General features: G+C 40.0%; 1 long non-coding RNA gene across 1 annotated transcript in view; it reads left to right on the top strand.

Moving 5' to 3' along the window:
- The window catches only part of LOC124795218, a 55,691-nt gene extending 29,553 nt beyond the window's left edge, over window positions 1-26,138 (top strand). The window contains exon 2 of the long non-coding RNA XR_007016660.1: window positions 25,849-26,138. This is a non-coding gene — a long non-coding RNA (uncharacterized LOC124795218). The remainder of the gene's footprint in view (window positions 1-25,848) is intronic.
- Window positions 26,139-26,440: the final 302 nt, after the last annotated feature.

Here is a 26,440-nt window from a genome sequence, read left to right as displayed (position 1 = left end):
AGATGAATGGAAACAGCTGATGTTTCTCTCTTAGTGATCAATTAGTTCACGAAAAGATACAAACATGCTAGTCAGTTTTGAATGATCCCCTTTTGGCTATTCGCCTAACTGTAACCAGATCATCGACATTCAAGACGTACTAAAAGACGTTTGAGGTGAAGGAGCGAGGTGGGAACCAATAGGTTCTCGTCACAATCACGATTTCCCTCGTGTGAATGTGGCCTTAAACGCGACGTCGCACGTCTTGAAGAGGTCGCAGCATAGAAAAGACCGCTTTCGGGAAGAGGTTAGATTAGATATACCTTTTGTTCCATACATCCTCGGTGAGAAATTCGTCAAAACTGTAGAACACACCCTACCACACAACAATAATACCGATACATAGTACATATTAACAAAATAAAAGGTTATGCTAATATACCCTCCACAGGTACTAAGTGAAACGGTCCTCATGGATGTGCAATAGTGAAACAAAATCTCAGACGTATTTTCATTTAAGAGATAATACCAAACTTGTCACGGATATGTAAATGTGTGTAGACTAAGATGTATAAGATAATTCATAGACTGTCGTAGAAGAAATAATTTTATCTCTTATTTAAATTGATCGTGTTACTGCACTAAAGATCTGCAAAAGTCAGATTTAAGGAAACAAATTGATAATCTTTCTTCGTTTTGGCCAGCTAGAGGCCACTTCTGTTGTCTCTTTTTCGAACTTTGACTACCGTCCAATCCTCGTTATTTAATTTTATTAACAATGTGAACATCAACGGGCTGTGCTATTAAGGGAACTCTTCATCGCACCTCTCTCAGATTTAGTGGTAAAATGGCCCAATGCTCAGCCTGTCAAAAACTGAACACGGATCAAGCACGAAAACAGGACGAAAGTGTACTGAACTGTGAAAAAAGAAGCAAAATAGAAAGAGTGAACGGACCACGCTCAAGATGTGCTACATAGGTCGTACTGTTAGAACTGCGAAATCGTTGTGTGGTCACGGCGTTGGACTGCAAAGCGGGAGACCCGTCTTCAAACCTCTTTCGCGCCCCTTTTTTTCACAAAATTATGAACTTACCGTCTGGTCATTGACGTGTCTGTTGTTCTTCTGTAGTCTTGGCAATTGTCACACTATACATAGATAATAGAAAATGAGTCATTTGGTAAGAATATGTTAACGTAGCAAGTAAATCTGATGAATAGTGAGAGCAGGCGAGATACCGAATAGACCTCTCACAGAAATGAAAATAACAAATAAACGGGTGTGAACTATGTTACAACAAAGGAATTCAAGACTCAAAACCTCCAAAATGGAACGCAAGAGTCGTAACGTGTGGTACTTGGGTAACACAAATATGAGGTGCGTATGTCTGGAGGCCTCTTCCTTAAAACTCGCTGTTGCAAAAGCTTCCTGACACCTCACTGTTGCAAACGGACGTTACACCACGGCACAGACACATATTTGAATATAGCGAACATACATGTCAATGACCGGGCGAACAGTTTATAATATTGTGAAAAACAAATATGGGGCAGCAAAGAAATTTGAACACGAATCTCCCCCTTCGTAGTCCAACACTGGGACAAAACAACCACGACGCCTCTGCTCTTCAAATTCCCTCGATATTGCACATGTTGAGCTTGTACCGTTCACACTATCTGGCTTCTTTCTTCAAAGTTCAGCACACCCTCTTGCTGTTTTCATGCTTAATCTGCGTTCAGTTTTTAACGGGTCATCTTACCACTAAATCTGAGGTAGGTTAGATGGGGAGCTTCCTTTGTAAGAAATTCGTCAATGAAATAGAAGGAGTTGGTCACAAATAAATCCTTTAGACTTCTCTTAAATTGAACTGTAGCAGTAGTTCAACTTTTCATGGCTGCTGGCAAATTACTGAAAATGTGTATTCCTGAATAATGACTACTTTTCTGAACAAATGAAAGTGAATAATCTTATAGTTAGTATACCCAATTTCGTGAAGAGGCTTCTACAAAACGTTGTTGAGTTCACATTATGAATAGTTCGAATTACAGGCTTTTTGGCTCGAATAACTTTAGTTTCTTTGGCGAGATATCGTACAACATGATTTCGAAAGACATTATGAAATGAAAGCAAGCGAAATACACTTGCTGGTAACATCCGCACTGAAAGTAGGCGCTTCAGCAGTTCTGTGGTACGCACCTTCCAATTCAATTTATTATCAAGCTGTAAACCTGACAATTTAATACTGTCAACCTCTTCTACTTGCTTGTCGTCATACTCCAGACAACTTCCTACAAGTTCTGAACTCTACGTGATCTGTCTTTTCAAAGTTTAGTGACAAAGAATTGACATAAGATAGTGGCAGGGACCTCACCTGCACAGAAACAGGATAAACTAAGAATTTTTATCTTTCTGTGAGAAAGAATTAATTTATCAACGGATAGTAAAATATCCAGTGCTAAAAAACCTTTTTCAACCGTATAGTTATTTTGCTCAGTCTGAGCCCAATGCGAAGGTCTCTGATGCGTAGTAGCTCAACATGGAAATAGGCGGTTCGAATCCTGGTCATTAGAGACATTTTCATGTCAATATTTGAGCAACAAGGTAAGGAGAGGTGGGGGCATAAAGCTCCTGATATCCAGACCACGCATTAATGTAATAGCTCAAATCTCAAACGCCTTCTTAGTACATGTTGGAGTGAGGACATGTAACAAGTAATACTCGAAAGATAGTGAGTATCGTGACGAATACGGGGATTAGCGACCACAAGGCAGTTGCTGCTAGGCTGAATACCGTAACACGCTCAACCGTCAAAAAGAAACGCAAAGTACATCTATTTAAAAAAGCTGATAAAAATGCTCTTAACGCCTTATTAAGAGACAGTCTTCACTCCTTCCGATCTAATCATGTAAGCGTAGAAAAGTTGTGGAATGATTTCAAAGAGATAGTATCGACAGCAATTGCCACGCAAATTAATAAGTGATGGTACTGATCCCCCATGGTACACAAAACGGGTCAGATCGCTGTTGCAGAAGCAGCGCAAAAATCATGCCAAATTTAAAAGAACGCAAAATCCCCAAGACTGGCAAAGTTTTGCAGTCGTTCGAAATATAGCGCGTACTTCAATGCGAGATGCTTTTAGTAATTTCCGCAATGAAATTCTCTCTCGAAATCTGGCAGAAAACCCAAAGAGATTCTGGTCATACATAAAGCACACTAGTGGCAAGACGCAATCAATACCTTCACTGCGCGATAGCAACGGTGAAGTCACTGATGACAGTGCCACTAAAGCAGAGTTATTAAACACGGTTTTCCGAAACTCCTTCACCAAAGAAGACGAAGTAAATTTTACTGAATTCCAATCAAGAACATCTGCCAAGATGAGAAACATAGAATTATATGTCCTCGGTGTAACAAAGCAGCTTAAATCACATAATAAAGCCAAGGCCTCCGGTCCAGATTGTACGTCGGTCAGCTCCCTCTCAGAGTATGTTGATACAATAGCTCTATTTTTAGCAATTACGTACAACCGCTCGCTCACAGAAAGATCCGTACCTAAAGACTGGAAAATTGCTCAAATCACACGAATACCCAAAAAGGAAAGTAGGAGTAATCCGCTGAATTACAGGCCCATGTCACTAACGTCGATTTGCAGTAGGGTTTTGGAACATATACTGTATTCGAGCATTATGAAGTACCTCGAAGAAAACGATTTGTAGACACATAGTCAGCACGGATTCATAAAATATCGTTATTGCGAAACACAACTAGCTCTTTATACTCATGAAATAACAAGTACTATCGACAAGGGATGTCAAATAGATGCCAGATTTTTAGATTTCCAAAAGGCTTTCGACTCCGTTCCTCACAAGTGTCTTCTAACCAAACTGCATGCCTATGGAATAGCGCTTCAATTGTGCTACTGGATTCGTGATTTCCTGTCAGAAAGATCACAGTTCGTAGTAGCAGACGGAAAGTCATCGAGTAAAACAGAAGTAATATCCGGCGTTCCCCAAGGAAGCGTTGTAGGCCCTCAATATTAACGACATCGGAGACAATCTGAGTAGCCGTCTTGGATTGTTTGCAGATGAGTCCTGTAAAGTCATCAGATGACCAAAACGAATTGCAAAATGATGAGATTTGTATGGAGCGAAAAGTGGCAATTGACCCTGAATAAAGAAAAGTGTGAAGTTATTCACATGAGTACTAAAAGAAATAAGTTAAACTTCGATTACGCAATAAGGCAAACAAATCTGAAGGCTGTAAATTCAACTAAATACTTAGGGATTATAGTTACAAATAACCTAAAATTGGAACGATCACATAGATAATATTGTGGGTAGAGCAAACCAAAGACTGCGATTCATTGGCAAAACACTTAGAAGGTGCAACAGGTCTACTAAAGGAACTGCTTACACCACGCTTGTCCGCCCTATTCTGAAGTATTACTGCGCGGTGTGGGATTCGCATCAGGTGGGACTGACGGATGACGTTGAAAAAGTACAAAGAAGTGCAGCTAGTTTTGTATTATCGCGAAATAGGGGAGATAGTGCCACAGGCATTAAAACAAAGGGTTTTTTCGTCGCGACGGGATCTTCTCATGAAATTTCAATCACTAGTTTTCTCCTCCGATTGCGAAAACGTTCTGTTGGCACCCACCTACATAGGGAGAAATGATCATCACGATAAAATAAGAGAAATCGAGGCTCGCACAGAAAAATTTAAGTGCACGTTTTTCCCGCGCGCCGTTCGAGTGTGGAACGGTAGAGAGACAGCTTGAAGGTGGTTCATTGAACCCTCTGCCAGGCACTTTATTGTGAACAGCAGAGTAATCACGTAGATGTAGATGTAGATGTAGATATGACACTTTTGATGGTGACCCGTACCTGCACCATGTTAGAGCGCAATATTGTTTTCATATTTTCACTTTTATCACGATTATCAGTGTAAGCACAACAATGCAGTCACCACCATATACACTATACGAAAGAGTGGCAGTTTAGAAACCATTCACAATTCGTGAAGGCGAAGTGGGAATGTCTGCAAATAAATAAAATCTTGTGTAAGGACCTCTCAATCAGTTCTTGGTGTCACACAGCCAACAAACCAAATGATTTTACTTTTGTATTCCTACGGCTATTACATGTTACTACAGTACTTTTATTTTATCAGTCACTTTTGTTTCTCTACCACTGGTACTAACGACTAAGCTGTCTTACGGCCCAATTGAAACATCAGCTACATACAAGATGGCTGTGTTTCGGCATTTCATGACAAAGTAATGTAAACAGCAAAGGCAATGGGCCCCACCCACAGTTTTGTAACCCTTTCCTCTTTCGGTCTTACGTTCAGTGAGATGCTTCTTTTTCTAACAACTCTGTGACACGAAGTTTCGGGGTAGGCTCACCGGACGAAACACGGAGGTAAGGATAAAGGGAGATAGCGTTGTCAATGGTGAGGGCAGGCACTGGCTGAAGCCATGGGTTAGGGTAGTCCGCCATCTTGTTAAGACCGAAACAAGGCTTTCTCCACTGAAACACTGTAAGAAACTTACCCCTCTGCTTAAAGTTACTGAACTGACAATCACATCTTAGTATGTACTTAGATACGGCGTACTTTCATGAAGGCAACTGAAAACTTAATTTATTGATGCGAAATGTCATTCGTTAAGCAATGACTACATCGCGGCAAAAAATCCGATCGTTTTAATTTAAGTCGAACTATTAGCTATAATAGTTAGCAAAACACACAAGATTCTTCCGACCATTTAATTACCAAAATGTACGACTTTCGTAATATAAGCACTGAATTGACCCTTTTTAGTCAGATGTTCACGACAATACTGTATGAAAATTTCTGATTGACCTTAGAAGCAATTAATCATTACTGCTAAAATCAAAAGCTTACATTTAATGTCGAGTAAAGCCTATCGATGTCTCTCACATATTTTCCTTCTTCTAAGAATGTCTTGGTCACTCTGTATACTATCAGCTCTGTCTGACAATTTTGAACAATCAGGAATATATATTCCAGTCATGATTTTAAATTACGTTATGGAGCTCAAGACCTCGAAACGACGGAGAGGCTCCGTTCCCGCCGTAGCCCTCAGTTGTACACAACCCCACAACAGGCTAAGCAGTCCACTCACCCCACCGCCGCCTCACACCGAACCCACGGATATTGTGCGGTTCAGTTCGGCCTGCAGTGGACCCGCCCCCCCCCCCCCCCCCTTCGGGAACGTCTCACACCAGACGAGTGTAACCCCAATGTTCGCGTGGTAGTGTAATTATGGTGTACTTGTACGTGGATAAAGTGTTTGGGCAGCAATCGCCGACATAGTGTAACTGAGGCGGAATAATGGGAACCAGCCCGCATTCGCCGAGGCAAATGGAAAACCACCTTAAAAACCATCCACAGACTGGCCAGCACACCGGACCTCGACACAAATCCGCCAGGCGGATTCGTGCCGGGGACCGGCACGCCTTCCCGCCCGGAAAGCCGTGCGTTAGACCGCACGGCTAGCCGGGCGAACCAACTTACCATTACTATCACTACTGCACTTATATTCAGTTATGTTGTGCGTAAAATGGAGTTTCTACAACAGATGGGTTATACAATTTAAATGATCATTTTATATTCAACAGAGCAAAACTCTAGTGCATTGAGAAATTAAATCTTTATTTCACTTTCACAAAAATTGCAACTTATTATTTTTTTCTTATCAAAAATCTAGTTCACTGTCCTTCAGATATAACTGCTGTTTTTGCATTCACTTTTTTTCTGTGAGAGCCTGACCTTCAACATTCTCTTTGCATGAGCTATACTACACTGTGAAACCAAGTCATTATCAAGTGCTCACTAATGGCTCATGTGAGCACTCAAGTTGGTATAAAGTATTGTTGAAGTAGTTGCTTATGACTTCACTAACCATGAAATCAATGGAATTCGATGGACGTACATACTGCATTACTTGCAAAACCAGATGCCCCACCTTGATGTTACTTATTGTTCTATGATGTTGTCGTGATACTCTCTATTTACGCTACATGAATACACTGTTAAGCACTAAAATAATCTTCATTTGTATTGGTTTGCATCTGCGAGGCCTTTAGCACATTTTTCATATGACTATTTCGCTGCTTGAGAGGACAGTTTGGCTGCTGAAGAATCTTTATTTTCTTCCTGTTTTGCACGGTTACATCACACACAGTGTACACCTTTTTCTTGATATGACTAACAGTGTCATGAGGTGGTGCGTCTGAGTTGAAGGAAACGTCTTTTAGCAACACTAGAAACAAACAGAAGCATCAAATTAGCATACATGTCAAAAGTTTTGATACACATAAATTATTACCATTTTGTGGAACAGCAGCTCCCAAAATAAAGAAAATTCTTCCCACTTAGCACAGGGCAGAATCATTATTTTTATGTACAAAAACAGAAATAATATGTTGAAAATTTTAGATGAATAATTTGTTGCCTAGTCACAATATTCAGTAGGTGGATTGTCTCAAACGTAACCATTTAAGTAAAATATACACTGCGTAGACAGCTGCTGAAACACCAGCTGTCAATCAGGAAGGAAAACAGCTATAACAACGAATAAATACGTATCGTACACCTTGCTTGTGGTAACTACAAGCATATTTAAGTGAAGTAACATTACTGTGAAACATTCTTCTGCAAATAGAAACATGTATGGAAATAATTATAATCGTGAAACTACACGGCATCCTGTTTATACGTTAGACCTGTTAAATTACTGTTACCTTTGGAAATGAGTATATAATCTCAGAACACGAATATTGAGAAAGTAAATAATTCAACACTTCCGGATTACCTGTGGCAAATATATTTTATACAGAAACACGAACTTGGTATCTATAAAATGAGGTGCCTTTTGCAAATTTTTTGGGAAAGCATAAAAATTTGATGGGACAGCTTTTTCCCTAATACGAACTGTTGAAGGAGACGTTCTGTCGGTGTCCTCATGGAAAATGCTGAGAACATAGCACTCAGTTTTGACGCTCGCCAGTTCTTTCTCCTCACGGCGTACTCACACAGAGCTTTCCGAACTTCCTCTCTTCGAAATCTGAAATCGTATGAGAGAAAAATACGCTACAGTACAAGCAAACAAGTAACACAAATTTATTCGCAATAAAAGTGGAAAGATAACACGTTAGCGAGACAACGCACTCATGAAATGTTATTCCTTTAAGCTTGTGTCCACTAACAACTAACTTCCACGAGTAAATTCTTCAAGGACTTGCTGAGGAGTTTACATTGGAGCAAAAACTCATGCAAGTTTACTTCCGCAAGTCACTTCGGCAAGTTAATTAGAGCAACTTGCTACAAGTACTTGCAGAAGTGTTTCCACTAGAGTTGCGTCTTGAGATAGGCGAGTGGAAGTTAGCAGTGTCGTGGTTGAAAACAGACCAGCCGCCACTGTTGTTGCATTGTTATTATAGAAGAAAAATCATCACGAAAACCAAAATAAAGAAAAAAGGAAATATTTGGGTGATGAAATGGGTATAGTGGTGTACATACTTAAGTTACCACGTGACACTATCGAACGGAATAAAATCAGAGGATCATGTACACATTAAAAACTTTCTGAGAATGCTGTTTGCCATTTTCGAACATAACCTTGTCTTTGTACAGTCAAATATAAGAAAACAGCATACAAAAATTGCAGCTAGCTGTACCACCAAGCGATGGCCTTTTAATTACTTTCAGTTTTTGCAAGGAGTATTTTTTACTTTGATGTCAAATTTAGTACCTATCATTTTGGGTATTAATAAACCGCTTCCTTTATTTGTGGATAACTTTCGGTTTCACGGCGCCAAGAGCTATATCTTCAGGTGAACATCTGCATAACAGTAAATCAAAAAGGAATAACGATCTTCGAGGCACCCATTGATTGATAATTTCCCAAAATTGTTTTAAGATTTAAAAAAAAATTAAAAACTTTTACATAAGATATCTAAATATTTGCACTCACAGAACTAAAATATTAGAGCTAAAAAGCTCGTAACTTTGTACTCAGCACTCATTGTCCGTCAGAAAAAAATACCGCTATAAGGAGGTATGTCATTGAATAAAACAGCCAGACGCATGGATTCCAATCCAATATGACGGATGGGGACTGAACAAAATATCCCATAGTGATCCATTCGTAAGGTAAAAATATTTGAAAAACTATTAAGACGTAATTTGCGGCAAGCATGAAAAAAAAAAGCGATTGCAGCAAGATGAAGAGATATTCAATGTAATCTGGACAAAATACGTCAAGTAAAATGGCTACTGACGGGAAAGTTGGATTGGGTTGATTTGGGGCGAGGAGACCAAACTGCGAGGTCATCGGTCTCATCGGATTAGGGAAGGAAGTCAGCCATGCCCTTTCAAAGGAAGCATCCTGGCATTTGCTTGGAGCGAATTAGGGAAATCACGGAAAACCTAAATCAGGATGGCTGGACGTGGGAGTGAAACGTCATCCTCCCGAATGCGAGTCCAGTGTGCTAGCCACTGCGCCATCTCGTTCGGTCGCAAAGGAGAACCTGCAAAACACAACATAATCGCGGAACGTGGGACACGGCGCATCCTGTCTTACCGACGGCTTGAAAATAAACAGTACAAACTTAAAAAAAAAATTATTCCTAGACTTGAATAGTTACAGTTGACATTTATTTTCATTGGCAGTGTCCATAATTCATACTAATCTAGAGGAACTCTTGAACGAAGGGCGTTTAATGACTCAAGAGAAGAACATCAGATATTACGGCAAAGGAGCAGATCTGCCGACCATATCCACTGAATAAAACTTAAACTTCAAAAAACCTTAAAAACTTTAACTTTCTAAACATTAATGTCTTGTAATAATGTCAAAAAAATTCCATTTCTTTAGAATCTTTGTATAATTAAAAGGATCCAAGACTGTAGTGAATTTTGTTAGTTTTTTAGGTACAGTTAAAACCTGAGAAAATTTTCAAAATAAATTTGAAAGGAAAGTACAAAGTTCCGAACTTCTTAGCTCTAATGTTTTAGTCATGGTAGTACAAATATTTTATACTGTTTCACAAAACTTTTTATTTTTTTATCTAACAATAAACTCAGAAAAATATTGAATCAGTTAATGTCTCAGGATTGTTAGTCCTTCTTGATTTATTGTTCTGCAGATGTTCATCTGAAGATGTGGCTTTTAGTGCCATGAAACCGGTAGTGATCTGAAAATAAAGGACTAAATACGGTTGAAAAGGTTTATAAAAACCCAAGATGATTGCTCACAGCTGTGGTTGCTCTATCTAAAATGTTGTCTATAAATTTATGTTTATGCTGTCATAGAAAAAATCTGTTAAAATTTAAAGACGTCTGTATGCCATTCTACTTCTTCTTCTGATGAATTAATTTCGCGCTTCACTGGCTGCGTGCAATACACGTTGAGCGGTTCCAATGACGCATTTGTTTTCGTCTATATGTTTTGCACCATTCACTTTTGCAACACTGACATTTTCGTACCAGTATTGAACAACAAAACTTCTGCAAGTTTGAGAAAAACTTCCAGTAACCGACAGTTTCGCAAGTACTTGCAGCAAGATGGTACAAACTGTTTCCTCTAACCTGCGGAAGCTACTTTTGCAAGTTGACGAAACTTGCGGTTATAGCCTTGCTGCGAGTGCTTCCACGTCAAATAGCTCGCAGACGTAGCTCCTGCAAACGACTAACGGACGTTTACTTGATAGTGGACACGCACCTTTTAGACTTCTGCACCCAAACACAACTATGTACGTCACCATTAAACGTCAAAATCCTTCCAAACTAGAGATAACCCTATGCACACATAAGCTTAGAACAGCGGCACTTTGGTCAGCCCAAGATGGCTCCCCATTAAATGTCTTGGTTTGTTAATTGTGACGCCAGAGCCTCATACTTCAATGGGGCAAACAAAATGTTAGTCATCCCCTTAAAAGAGCACTCTGGACGCATTGCAGCGCCATAAATGGTGGAAACCTGGTACTGGGCGGTAACGTTAGTAATGTTTATGCGCCAGTCGGTTGCAATCTCGGCGAACAGTTGTTGCCGTTTTCTTTACATCTTCATAATGAATAATTTGTGCACACTCCCATCTTCCAAGATGACAGCCATGTTCATATCTGTATTTTGAGCCTTTGAGAATGGCGTCAGGTCGGAATGCGTAAGGCAGTACAAAATTAATAAATATAGTGATCAACACAAAGCATTCAAGAATGGCGTAATTCAGAGACGCGTAATGCAGTATAAAATTAATGATTGTAGTGCTTAAGACTGATACCTATATTTTGAGCCTTTGAGAATGACGTAAGGCCGATACACATCAGGAGTATAAAATTAATGAATTCAGTTGTCAAACTAATATCTATATTTTGAGCCTTTGAGAAAGTCTTAAGGCCGAGACGTGCAATGCAGTGTAAAATTAATGAACGTTGTGGTCAAGACTAATATCTATATTTTGAGCCTTTTTAGAATGGCGTAAGGCCAGAAGCACATTAGACAATATAAAATTAATAAACGTAGTGGTCTAGATTAATATAGCTGTATTTTGAGCCTTTGAGAACGGCGTAAGGCCGCCGAGACGTGAAATGGAGTGTAAAATTAATGAATATAGTGGTCAAGACTAATATCTATATTTTGAGCCTTTAAATGAATTAATGAATGTAGCGCTCAAGATTAATATCTACGTTTTAAGCCTTTGAGAATGGCGTTAAGAGCGAAAAACTTAAGGTGGTATAAAATTAATAAATGCAGTCGTCAAGCATAATGTTTATATTTTGAGCTTTTGAGAAAGGCTTAAGTCCGAAACGCGTAAGACAGTTTAAAATTAATAGATACAGTGGGCTAGACTGACATCTATGTTTTGAGCCTTTGAGAATGGCGTAAGGCAGTATAACTTTAAGCAATGTAGTTGTCATGACTAATATCTGTATTTTGCGCCTTTGAGAATGGCGCAAGGCCGAAACGCGTAAGGTAGTATCAAATTAATAAATACAGTGGTCAATACTAATATCAGTTTTTGATAGAACAAAGGTTGCGAAGGTTAAAACTATTTTCTGTGCCAGCTTTATTCTGGGCACTTTCCTGGGTTTTTTTTCTGTAATTTCAAGAAAAGAGGGATGGTAGAAGACCGTGAATATTTCTGTGACTTCTTCGCTATGAATGAGGCTTTGAACACTAACGAAATCGGGGAAAATCAAAGCATAGGTCTGAGATTTTAGACTGTATGCACCTGCTCCGCAAGCCAAAACAATGGTTCAAATGGCTCTAAGCACTGTGGGACTTAACATCGGAGGTCATCAGTCCCCTAGACTTAGAACTACTTAAACCTAACTAACCTAAGGACATCGCACACATACATGCCCGAGGGAGGATTCGAACCTGCGACCGTAGCAGCAGCGCGGTGCCGGACTGAAGCGCCTAGAACCGCTCGGTCACAACTGCCGGCCTCCGCAAGCCACCTTGCGGTGTGTGGCAGAGAGTACTTTTGGTATCATCGTCTTTTTGCCCCTTCCCTACCACTGCGAATGATGCGTGGAAAGAACGTGAAACCTTCCCGTCTCCTCTATATCTCTTTTGTTACGCAGCCCTCCCCTTCTACAATAACCTATGAAACCTTCCGTTAGGATTTCTATCTCTTGCTTAATAATAACAAATGAAATCTTCCCTTTCAAATAAATTCTCCTTCTCAATAATAATAAGTGCAATTTTCGCATACAAATTTCAATGCTGCTTATTAAAAGTGATTTGCTGATTATTTCGACGAAACATAGAGTGTGTCGTCGTCGTGGCCCTCAGTCGTTATCTGCAATAACCCAAAACTGTTCCTTACCTTTTTTACTGTTACTGGATCGCTATCTGACTGCTACATCGAACTGCGACATGAATATACTTACTCTGTTTTACTATACTCTATTGGCTACTCGTGGGTTCTCATAATAAGTGGCTGTATTTATTACCAAAGCTGACGTTATTCTTTAATAGCAAAGCTGACGTTATTCTTTAATTAATTTGACTGAAGTTACGTAATTCATAGTTAAACTTTTTCTTGCCGACAATAAAATTTTGCAGAGTTTTACGTTGATGGTTTTTGGGGTGGATTAAAATCAGTAATGCAATATTGCTGGCAAAAATTAATTATATTCTGAAAATGATTCTTCAAACATTTACTGTTGGTAATGAAATGATTTTACAAACGTTCAAATGGGACTTACTTGTTACAATAATCTTACAAGTAGCATTGCGCAAACATACCTTCAGTAGTCTTGAGTTTCTAAAAAAAAATTAAAAATAAATAAATCAATCAATAATATAAGTTCCTCTTAACAATAATAGTTACCTGATGTCTCTGAACATCCTTTTATAACCTCTTGTAAATCATAGCTGGTGGTTGGCAGGCACACCGCTCCTCTTAAACTCTCGCTTCAGACCTGCTACCGACTCGCTTCACATCTCGCTTAATACTGACTTCCTACGAAGGCTTAGGCTTAAGTGCGGTCTCTCCCGCCAACAATGCTTTCTGGTGCAAACAATCCCTACTACCATTACAAAATGTACCAATGCGGTCTTTCCCGTTCTTTTCTTAAAATGTATCCATACGCGGTCTCGCGTCCGTCGTAATTTAATGTATTATTTGTTGGTCACGTGGATTGTTGCCGACTTACGTGGTGGGCCTTAATCAAAATATTTCATTCAATTTTGATTTACAATTAAATGCTTTTGTGAAGTTCACCTTTTTAACAATATTAATATTAAATTATTTGTTACGTTAATGAATGTTAGGCTCGCTGAATCTTAAAACAAGAGCATATAAGTTGAACAATGGAATAAACTTTTCATATTAATTTCCTCGGCTAGTGAGTTCACTTTAAAGCAAAAAATCTTTAGTTATTAATTACAATTGCGGCCCACACACGCGCGAGAGTATTTCTTCTTACCTCCGTTAACCATTGCATTGTAGTCGGAGTCCTGGCTCTGGCTCTCGGCTGTGGTACTGAAAATAAGAATCTTAAAACTACGTATTTTCTGCAGCGTCGGGCGGCTGTGGAGAAAAATATATATTATGTTAATAGCGGGCGAGTTTTTCGCTCCCGCTAAATTTTTTTTATAAGTTAATATCGCCACGTAATGGCGTCGTTGGCTGCATCGGCTGCCGCGATTGTTGAACTGTATATTACTCGAATGCAGGTTAATTCAAAGGAAGGCGGACATGAAATCCGGATCACCTCTTACAAATTAAAAGTGCACAATAATATTAAATCAATATATTATCTGCTTAATAGGTACAAATATGCTTACATTTGCCAGCACTCGCAAGATGTCCGTCTACACGCAACCAAGACAAGAGAAGAAGTGAAGACGACTAAAAAAATTAACAAAAGAGCGTATCTTGTCGTCTCTTTAGATCATTTTGTTATATTTCTTTGCCATCGAAACTTACACAGAGAAATTATTATTTTACGGGTACATGATAAAAATGTATATTATTCAATTTTTAAATGTCTCTTCTTTATAAATACTGTTTTTTAAGTCTTTTCGTATTATTTCACTGGGAACGCTATAGCGGTCTCTCCCGCCGTTTTTTAAAATTATATCAATGTGCGGTCTCTCCCGCCAACAATACTTTGGTGCAGAAATTCCCTGTTACTACAATTACTTCCAAAATGACGAATATTAATTATTCCTACTTAATTCTATTAATAAAATATAAACATATTTCATAAATTGTGGTTTGACAATAGACAATAGAAATATACACGTCCTACAAACGATTGAAGCTAAAATTCAATATGAGCTCTAATTTCTCTAATTTTCTCGTCATAGTCATCTTGCGAGACGTATATGGGAGGAAGGAACTCCTCCGCCTCTTCCTGGAAAGTAAGCTCTCGCAATTTCAACAGTTAACCTCTCCGTGATGCCCAACGCCTCTCTTGAAGCATATGCCACTGGAGTCCGAGCCCCTTCTTTCGTGGATGAAGTCAATTTCCTTAAGAATCTCCCAGTCAGTCTCAGCCTGGCATCTACTTTCCCTGCGGTTTGTTTCATGTGGCCATTCCACTTCAGGTCTGCAATTACATCTACATACGTAATCTGCAAGCCACCTTAAGGTGCGTGGAGGAGGGTATCCTGTACCACTACTAGTTGTTTTCTTTCCAATTCCACTTGTAGATGGAGCGAAGGAAATATGGCTGTCTATGGCTAATTTACCGTATCTTAACTTCGTGAAATGGACGTTGGCGGTAGTAGAATCGTTCTGCAGTCGGCTTCAAATGCCGATTTTCTAAATTTGCTCAGTAGTATTCCCCGAAAAGAACGTCGCTTTCCATTCGGGGATTTCCATTTGTCTCCTCGAACTATATCCGTAACACTTGCATGTTGGTCGAACCTACCAGTAACAAATATAGCAGCCCACCTCTGGATTGATTCGATGTTTTCCTTTAATCCGACCTGGCGCGGATCCCAAATATTAGAGCAGTATTCAAGTACAGGTCGCACTAGCATCCGATATGCGGTCTTATTTACAGATGAACCACACTTTCCAAATTCTTCCAATAAACCAAAGTCAACAGTCCACATTCCCTACCACAGCCCCCACATGCTCGTTACGTTTCATATCGCCTTGCAGCGTTAAGCCCAGATATTTAAACGACGTGACTGTGTCGAGCAGAACACTACCCATGCTGTATTCGAACCTTACGGGAATGTTTTTCCTACTCATCCGCATTAAATAACATTTTTCCAGATTTAGCGCTAGCTGACATTCATCACAACAATTAGAAATTGCGTCTAAGTGATCGCGTATCATTCTACAGTCACTCAACTTCGACACCTTCCCGTACATCATAGCATCATCAGCAAACAACTGCAGACTGCTACCTACGCTGTCCGTCAGATCATTTATGCATATAGAAAATAATAGCGGTTCTATCACACTTCCCTGTGACTCTCCTGACGATACCTGTAATCAGAGATAGATGACTTAGACGTAATTTATAGCTGATGTGATGACCGGCAGCTGGTTCTAAACATAGAAAAATGTAATTTAATGTGGGTGAATAGGAAAAACAGTCCCGTAGGGTTCGAATACGGCATTGGTAGTGTCCTACCTCACACACTCACATCGTTTAAATATCTGGGCTAACGTTGCAAAGCGATATGAAATGGAACAATTGTGTGAGGACTGTGATAGGGAAGGCGAATGGTCGGCATCGGTTTATTCGAAGAATTGTTGGGGACGTATGGTTCATTTGCAAAGGAGACCGCATATAGGGCACTGGGGCGATCTATTCTTGCCTATTCTTGAGTCATGCTCTAGTGTTTGAGATCCGGCCGAGATCGGATTAAAGGAAGACATCCAAGCTTTAGATGGTTACCGTGAAATTGCTCTTTGCCGGCCGCTGTGGCCGAGCGGTTCTAGGCGTATCAGTCCGGAACCGCGCGGCTGCTACGGTCGCGGGTTTGAATCCTGCCTCGGGCATGGATGTGTGTGATGTCCTTGCGTCAGTAGTTCTACGTCTAGGGGACTGATGACCTCAGATGTTAAGTCTTATAGTGCTTAGAGCCAATTGTACCATTTGAAAGTGCCCTTTAAATAATAAAAATAGTGAAAGCTGCACTGAAACAATAATTAATTGTCATAATGAAACGAGAAGTCTTTCATGCTGTAAAAGTTAACAATCTGACTGTAAGAATTTTGAACAGTATAAACTGCCTGAGTAATTAACTTCGGCATGAAACCTAGAGTCATTGGCTTTGCAAAATTTGATCACAAAAACTGTCTCTGAATAACGTAAGTTGGCCCTGATTGAATAAATAAAACACTCAAAATATTTTCTCCTTACCTCTATTCTGCGCAAATCTGGATAACGCGTTGCAGTACTGCTCTGTCTTGCGCGCCGCTATGCTAAAGCTGCAAATTACCGTATCTACACAGAGACACTCGAGAGGTCCAATGAGTTCTCTATTAATTGCAAATCGAACATACTTGGTTGGTTCATCCACTAAAAAGAATTGTAAGAGAAAGGTTGGTAAGAAAATGAAATATGCCCATAAATGATAATACCTTGTTTTCTTCGTGTATTGAGAAAAAGTGCTCAAGGCAGATTTTAAATTTAATGAACTTCTCAACATTCAAACAATACACTTTACTATCTCTCAAATCTGACAACTTTCAAATAACCAGGTTCGTTCGATGGCACAGCAATAGTGAAAAAATAACGTCATTATTGTATTTACCTGACATTCCATTAGATTTCTTCCTTCACAAATCAGTTTCGTAATCATGTTGAAACGATAGATTTTAATTTGAATCATAATATTGCCATAGCTTCCTCACTAACACTGCTTAAAATAATCAGCTTAACTCCAACACAGTCGTACTTCGACTCCACTCGCTACCAAAGCTAAACATTGTCTGCTTTACTCAAACACGGCCAAACTTCGACTGCTCCACTGAGCTCTCACGCAGCTCAAAAATACTCACTTAAATTTCTGCGATACAGCTTACAACATCGCTGCTCGCTGCTTCAGATACCAAAAATTCACATACCAAAATTATACATGACACCTATCAACTGCTACTTATTTTACTGTAGTTAGTAGTATCCAGTCATTTGTCGCCAATGGAATAATCGAGCAGTAGCAGACCTCTTCGCCTATTTACGCTCAATGCGTTACATATATTTATCTTCGGTTGGCTGTCCCTGCCATAAACACAATTTTTAGTAATAAGAGTCCAGTAGCAGCTGCTATATTACAATCACAACCAAAGTACACACTTAACCTTGACATATGGCACCAACTTCTGCCGAACTGTCGAGTCCCACTGTCCCTGCGCACATCTGTCTTCCTTCCATTCTGCAGGGCCCTTCCGCCACCCAGAAAATGCAAGTTACAGGCACCTAATAGGCACGTGCTTGATCGCGGTTAGAAACTTTTCACTGGAGAGGCATTAATACAGCGCAGTCCAACGTTTTCGCATGACCTCACGTCTGCAGCGCTGTGAAGGTCGCCGTCAGAGAACGGCGTTTGGGCACAGTGGCTTTCCACACAGCTTAGGCCCTGCGGGCACTCCAGTCCTCGCCAGTCCCCTCAAGGCCATGCCACGCCCCTATTAGCACAGTCCGACAACCGACTGTCCGACTGTGATGTCAAGTTTTCAAAACCGAATCTGCACTCTCCTGAAGTAGAGACTTTGAGACTTCAGATATGCGCTAACAAAGCGTAGAGAAACAGACGAAATCGCTAAGCAAAGACTACAGGGGCTGTCAGATTCTGTATCTGCTTTAACTCCCATTTCAACTTTAATACTCCGTTGATCCCTCGAACTAAAACTTTGCGCAGTAGTTTCGAGAACGCAGTCACAGCCTGTTACAAGAAGGGTAGCAGAAGTGATCCACAAAACTGCCCTACAATCTTATGCGGCAACTGCTTCAATGCTGTTTCTCTAATCAGACAGGAGAACTGTAAGCCGAGGCGAGTAATCTCCACTGAAAGAAACTATATGGCGTCAGAGTGTGTAAAGAGCTCTATTTAACCAATCCCGTCAGTCCTAGAACATATTCTGAGTTCAAACATAATAAGGTACCTCGAACAGAATTATCTCCTGTACGCCAACCAACATGTATTCCGAAAATGTCGATCAAGTGAAACTCAACTGGTCCTCTTCTCACGTGATATCCTGAAAGCCATGCATCAAGGCTGTCGGTAAGGTGAAGTTTTTCTTGAGTTCCGAAAAGCATTTGACTCGATACCACGCCAATTTTCACTGAAAAAAGTACGATCGTAAGGGGCAACGAACAAAATTTGTTGCTGGGTTGAGGATTTCTCGGGAGAGAGCACGCAGCATGTTATGTTGGATGAAGTTGAGGCATGCCCCAGGTTAGTGTACTGAGAGCCTTTCTGTTCATGTTGTATTTAATGGTTTGGCAGACAGTACTGATAGTAACCTCCGATATTTCGTCATTAAACTTGAAACCAACCAGTAGTCAACGTGGCAAGCAGGAGATCACCGAAGAAGGAAGCAAAGCACGAGCAGGGTTTAGCATCCATTCGACGACGTTTCCATTAGAGACGGAACACATCCTCGGATAGGGGCAAGGGCAGAATTCGAAATCGACCACGCCCTTTGAGTGAAATAGTTTTAGCATTCGCCTTTAGCGATTTAGGGACATCAAGGAAACCTAAATCTAAATTGGATCTGAACTGTCTTCGTCTCGAATACGAGTACACTGTCTCACCACTGCGACACCACGTTCAGAAAAAAAGAGACAGTGTGAGTGATACAATAACGGCTCTGAGTACTATAGGACTTAACATCTGAGGTCATCAGTCCCCTAGAACTTAGAACTACTTAAATCTAACTAACCTAAGGACACCACACACGTCCATGGCCGAGTCAGGATTCGAACCTGCGGTTCCAGATTGAAGTGCCTAGAACCGCTCAGCCACACCGGCCGGCTACAATGAATGCTTCAGTTTGTATAACGAGACGAAAAATCTAATAATATGAAGGGGTAGAACGCTCTGATAGGAGATAAATAAAAGACAGTATAACTGGAGAACATGGGTTCGGCAATAGAAATGAGATAGCTTCTTTAGTTCTGCAACTAATTTTTACCAATAATAGCCACTACGTTATTCGAGAATCTCACGAGGAAGAGAAATACTTGGAAAAAGTCAGGAGACACAGAAAGACAACAGCTGGATTACATACGTCATGGTGAGACGGGAAATCCAAAACCAGGGATAGAATTTTTTAACGTGTACACGGGAGCAATTACAGACTCAGTTCATTGTTTAGTAATGGTGAAGAACACGCTGAAATTTGACATTATCGTCGAAAGGCACAAGTTACAAAGAAGTGAGATACTTGAGTACTGAAGACTGGCACCGAAAAGATTCGCTGATGACATCTCTATCTTATTTGATAGTGAGGAAGAATCTGTTGAGTGCTATGAACAGAAGATGATCTGAGAATAGATCAAAGAAAGATGAAAGTATTGAGGAGCAGAAGAAGTGGCATTAACGACAAACATAATGTCACAACTGGGAGCCGCGCAGTAGATGTGAAGGAATTCCGCCACGCAGAAGGTAAACTGAAACGTGACGGACGTAGGAAGGAGGATCTAAGTAGTAGATCGTCCTAAGCACAGAGAGCATTTCTCGTAGCATCATACATTGGCCCTAAATCGAGAAACAAATTTCAGACAATGTACGTCTAGAGCGCAGTGTTGTGTAGAAGCCAGTTATGACCTTGCGGAAAGTTGAAAAAGAAGAGAATCCAGGTGGTTAAAATGTGATATATACAGAATGACGCTGACGATTGGGTGGATATGAAAGGTATTAACGACGAGGTTCTCTACAGAATACGCGAGGGAAAGAATATATGGAAAACTATAACTAGAAAAAGGGGGTAGGCTGATACGGCTAATGAATCAGGGAATCACTTCTTTGGTACTAGAGGGTAGAAGTGGTACATAGGATAGAATGTGTAGAACAAATGATAATCGAGGGCACTGCGTACGACACTGAAATGAAGAGGATAGCACAAGAGCAAAAGCTGTGGCAGCTCGCATCAAACCATTTGGAATATTGATGAAAAGAAAAAAATTACTTTCACTACTCAGTCTTTCTCAGTTTCACACCTTCTTTTATTTTAGATACTATGAGAGACTATGATTATAACTACAACCGGTTTCGACCACACATCGGCAATCTTCCGAATGTACACATCATATTCGGCATATGGCGAACAAAACTTTTAGAGACAACCATTCTATTGACGGATGAACAACGTGGCTAAGGGATGGAAACTGGATTCGGCTACATAGTACATGCAAGTCGCATCGCGTAGAGTTTATTTCGGATAGTCTATTGCCGTTCCCCAGCTTCGGCAAACTGTCTGGCCTTGTTCCTGGAAACTCTGCTGCGTGATTGAATGATGCTGTCATTGTGGGACCTTTGCACCTTTACTGTGCTATTAACAATACCGGAGTGACGTCGACGCTTTTAGCCAGTGAAATTTGCAGACTGCCACAGTTTTTTCCTGTGATGAATGCTTTCTTGATAATGTGTTATAATTATTATTACGTAGTGGAGAGTTAGTTTTACCTCAGTAACATGTTTGCTGCAAAATTCGTTAACATTTTTGATACGAAAAATTTTTATTTGCGGGTATTGTATATTGAACAATGTGTTTGTGCGGGCAGCTTTATTTATTTTTATCATTATTTTACAGTTGCTCGACTTTTATTAGTGTTATTCCTTCATGTGTGTGAAATAATTCATATTGTATGTGTCATTACTCACTTTTCTTGTTAATCACTACTACATAGAAAATGTTTGGTTCTTTATCCATTATGTGTTTATGAGCTGCACATGTGCACACCATTAGCTATTCCAAGAGGAATATCAAGATTCAGAAACTATGTAATATTTAGTGATTTTGAATTGCACTGGTAAATGCTGTATGAATTGAAAAATACACACACAGCCGATAAACTAGTTGTTCTCATACCTCGGCTGGAAAGTGTGAAGCAGATGATGTGGCAACTGCTTGAATGGTGTTTCTCTAATCAGACAGGAGAACTGGTAGCGGTGGCGCGTAATTTCGATCTTTCTGAACGTTCACAGAAAGAAACTGTATGGTGTCAGAGTGTGTAAAGAGCTCTGTTTAACAAATCCCATACAGAGCTAGGCCAGCGAGAATGCGATCCAGTCTGCTGTGAAACAATTTCCTGTTTATCTTCCAGTTGATTAAAGCACCGTAATTGTAACATATCAAGTTATGTAATTGCAAGCAGATCTGCTTCAGCGAGAAAAACGACTCATAAACATCCAAAAACAGTTTTGGGGAATCTGGTTCACTTTGCAGAGTCCAATGCGAAGTGCTTGATATTCAGAAACGTACATTAATGTACATATTTATCCTTCTCTTGATGCGATATGTCAATTCAGTAGCTGAAATGACGCAGTCAAGAAAATCTTCTTTGTAAAATAACGTATCGTTTACTGAACTTGGTATGTAAACTACAGTCATTAGAACTTGTGATATATATAAACGATGTAAGCTTTTGCTGCAGTATCTTCGCATAGATGTCTATGAAGCTGATAATTCATCAGCAGGTCTCCTAAAAGATTTCTGAGGACTCCCACATCCTAGGCTCTCTATTCAGTTTCTCTTACAAAGACAGCCATTCTTCCAAGCTTATGATACAAACGGGATGAGGAATCCTTTCTTTCAGGAGTGCTAGTTCTGCATGGTTCGCAGGAGAGCTTCTGTAAAGTTTGGAAGGTAGGAGACGAGATACTGGCAGAAGTAAAGCTGTGAGGAAAGGGCGCGAATCGTGCTTGGGTAGAGGCAAAGGTCGCGAGTTCGAGTCTCGGTCCGGCACACAGTTTTAATCTTCCAGGAAGTTTCATATCAGCGCACACTCCGTTACAGAGTGAAAATCTCATTCTGGGAACAGTTAACTTGTCGCACTCGTATGCAGGAGCACTCGGGTTCAAATTGTCATTCGGTCATTGTGATTTGAATTATGTGCGGTTCTTCTCAATCATTTAAGGTGGACTTAGATGTTTTATTACTTTTGTTATATTCTTCAGTTCAAGATTGATTTGATGCTGCTCGCCATGCTATCTTCAGCCTAAAGTCATCTGAACCTGCTTGCTACAGTCGAGCCTCGCTCACTCTCAACAATTTTACCTCCAACCCCCCCCCCCCCCCCCCTTCATCCCTCCCTTACACGCACACTTCCCTCCTTTAGAAAATTAACTATTCCTCAATGCCTCAGGTAGTGTCCTGTCAATTTATCCCTTCTTTTAGTCAGGTAGTACCATAGGGATCTTTACTTCTCAGCAGGACTGATTACCACTTCGTTGACTACACTGTCTAAGCACCCAGTCTTCAACATTCTTCAGTGACACAGTATTTCAGAAGCAGCTTTGCTCTTCTTCTTTGTGTTGTTAATTATCCACGTCAGACACTCTATTTATTCCATAGAATTATAATAAGAAGCTCCTATATCGAATAGCAAAAATACAAGAATACAATGTATTCACAAAGGAATTATCATGCGAAACAATAAAGTATATTGCAGTCAAATTCTCAAGTAAATGCCTTGACTGCAGTAAATTTAATTGCTGAATCTACTGTGCTTCCAGTAAGATGCAAATGTGAACATGATATGCTGTAGTTCCACCCCACAGGTCTCAAGAGAAATGTTCTTCAAGACTGTGGAATAAATAAGAAAGTTAAACATTTACAGATTAATACAAAACATATCACAAACATTTATTGATTGTTGTTGTGGTCTTCAGTCCTGAGACTGGTTTGATGCAGCTCTCCATGCTAATCTATCCTGTGCAAGCTTCTTCATCTCCCAGTACCTACTGCAACCTACATCCTTCTGAATCTGCTTGGTGTATTCATCTCTTGGTCTCCCTCTACGATTTTTACCCTCTACGCTGCCCTCCAATAAACAAATACCTAATGGACCGAGCGAGGTGGTGCAGTGGTTAGCACACTGGACTCGCATTCGGGAGGACGACAGTTCAACCCCCGTCCAGCCATCCTGATTTAGGTTTTCCGTGATTTCCCTAAATCGCTTCAGGCGAATGCCAATATGGTTCCTCTGAAAGGGCACTTCCGACTTCCTTACCCACCCTCCCCTAATCCGATGAGACCGATGACTCGCAGTTTGGTCTCCTCTCCCAGATCAACCCAACATAATAATGGATGATATATTGTCATAAAAGATGCCACAACTATGTAAAATTTTTTAAAATTTCTAATGTAGTAGTCTCTGTTGCAATTAGTCACATTTGATAACTAGTTTTCATTGCATTTAATGATCATCTTGAGATCTGAACAATCATTAGTGGTGAAAAATCAAATTTCTTTAAAAAGAATGTAGTCACAATTCAAAAATGTACTATAATGGTGTCCCTTTTATTTTACAACTTATGACTATGCTCTTTCGAAGGAAATCTGATTTTTCAAAACTACTTATTAATCAGATCTGAAGATGACAATTGAAAGTGAAATTAATTAGCAAATGTGACTAATTGCCACAAAGACTGTTACACCAAATATTTCAAAAATATACGTAATGAATTGCACAAGATAGTTCATAAGCCACTGTAGCCAAGAATTGTCAACAGAAAATAGTATACAATGCTCACACAAATGGCATTCTTCCCTCGAAGATTTGTACATGTCAGACACTATATAGCACTCACATTATGTGATATTATTAATTATGTATACATCAGTTATGGTTTTGCTTGAAACTTACCGGTGGTATGAAAGGAGCTCGGCACCAACACTTTTTTAGGCTCTTAAAGCGCTTAGTTTGCAGCCCAGCTTTTTGTGAATATTAGCATTTTTGACAATATGTGTTCCATCGACTCAAATAGCTTTAATTCTTTATGTAACTTGTTCTTATTTCTAATATCGATTCCGTGAAATAAGCTATTTGATTGGAAGAGAGATGTGTTACTTACTAAAAATTTCAAGAAGATATTAATATGGAGAAAAACTGTAGTTAGTATGCCAAGTTCTTCGAACACGATTCTGTAAGGCGTTCTTGAGTTCACACCACAAATAATTTGTATTACTCGTTTCTGGATTTGGAAAACTTTAGCTTGGTTTGATAAGCTACCCCAGAATATAATACTGCATTATATTAAGGAATGAAAATAAGCAAATTATGCGAGCTTTATTTAATGTCATATTCATCTAAAAGCATTCACATTGTAAATAAAGATTTGTTTAAGAGCGTTAGCTGTTTTAGTGGTTTGCTGCTCTGAACTGGCTTTAAACCACATTGGAAGCTAAGAATTTGACGCTGTCAGTCTAATATATCTGTACTCCTCGTATTTTGTGCATATAATGGGTGGAAACAAACAGCAGGTTCTGAGATGCAGACGAAGGTTTTTCAGAGATCAGTGACACTTGATTGGCTAGTAACCACTTACTTTGCTATTTATTGCAGTGTTCATATCAGCTGCAAACCAAAGAATCTTTGCATCTGCCAATATTTCTGGTGAAAGTTTATTAACTAACAAAAGTACAGGTAAGGATCACATATGGAACCGTGTTGAACACAGACGTGTTTAATTCCCATTCAAATGAAGACTAATAGTTAATACATTATTGTTTTATATTGACACAATGTTTTCTGTCTGAGATATGACCTGAACCATTTCGTAGTGTTTTCTGTGACCCATAACAGTCTAATTTACCCCAATAATATTAATAATAGTAGCAGTTTCTGTTTTTATATTCATACGTAGGTCGCATTTACAAGGTTGATCTGTTGTACTATTCTATTGTAAGAACAAAAACATAATTCATATGGACAGGTGTTTACATGCTTATAGACAGTTCGACAACGATCGGGGTCGGGGATTTTCACCTGCCTCGAGATGACTGGGTGTTTATGTTGTCCTCATCATTTCATCCTCATTCATGGAAGTGGCGAGGTTGGACTGAGCAAAGGTTGGGAATTTGTACGGGCGCTGATAACCACACAGTTGAGCGCCCCACAAACCAAACACCATCATCATCATCATCATCATCGACAACGATGGGGAAAATAGTCGGCCGTTGCCTTGTAATAGGAATGATCCCGGAATCAACGTAAATTAGTTTAAGAAAACCACAGAAGACATAAACCAGGATGACCAGATGATGATTAGAGCGCCTATCTTCCTGAATGCAAGGCCAGTCTGCTAACAACAATGCAATTTCTTTCGCTTCATACCGACTAGTGGAGTGTTTTAATCGCTGCGACAAGTGCTTCCTTCCCTACTGACTTGAGGACGCTTGTTTGTGGTGTTGCAGCCCCGCTGCGGAGGCGGCAGCCGGCAGGTTCTGCTGGGCTGGGACAGCTTCCGGTCGCGCGTGCTGTTGGGTCTGCTGGTGGCCACCGTGATCTGGGCCGCCGTCTACTTCCCGCTCATCTCGCTCTCCTGACCTCGCCGCCTGCTCTCTGTACCGGCTCAAGCATTAGAGCTACACTCTAAGCGCACCACTACCCTGTCTTTTTTCTTTGTACAACTTAAACCTGTATAAATAAACTATATGCCCTGTTCTCGCAAGTTTAATACAGAGATAAGTAATGGACTACGAAATCCTCTGGGTTTTTTACATTGTGTGTGGATGTTGTGCTGTCGAGTTGCGCAATGGACTGATCTGACAAGCACTCTTTGGCTCCTGCAAGAAGCAATTTCCACCCCATACTACTACAGAAGCCAGACAACGCTCCTAACGTGCCAAAAATAAATGACTGAAAAATTTTCAGCAATAAATATCTTCTGGAGTCGTCCACTGTAAGGAAAAGACACAAAAATATTCTGTTTTCTTACGTGACTATTGGGATACTTGGATACTGGAGTATTGCTAGTTAGTGTAAGAAAAACATTAAACGAACAGA

This window comes from Schistocerca piceifrons, chromosome 4, assembly GCF_021461385.2.
Source record: "Schistocerca piceifrons isolate TAMUIC-IGC-003096 chromosome 4, iqSchPice1.1, whole genome shotgun sequence".
NCBI lineage: Eukaryota > Metazoa > Arthropoda > Insecta > Orthoptera > Acrididae > Schistocerca > Schistocerca piceifrons.
This window is presented reverse-complemented; position numbering and strand designations above follow the sequence as displayed.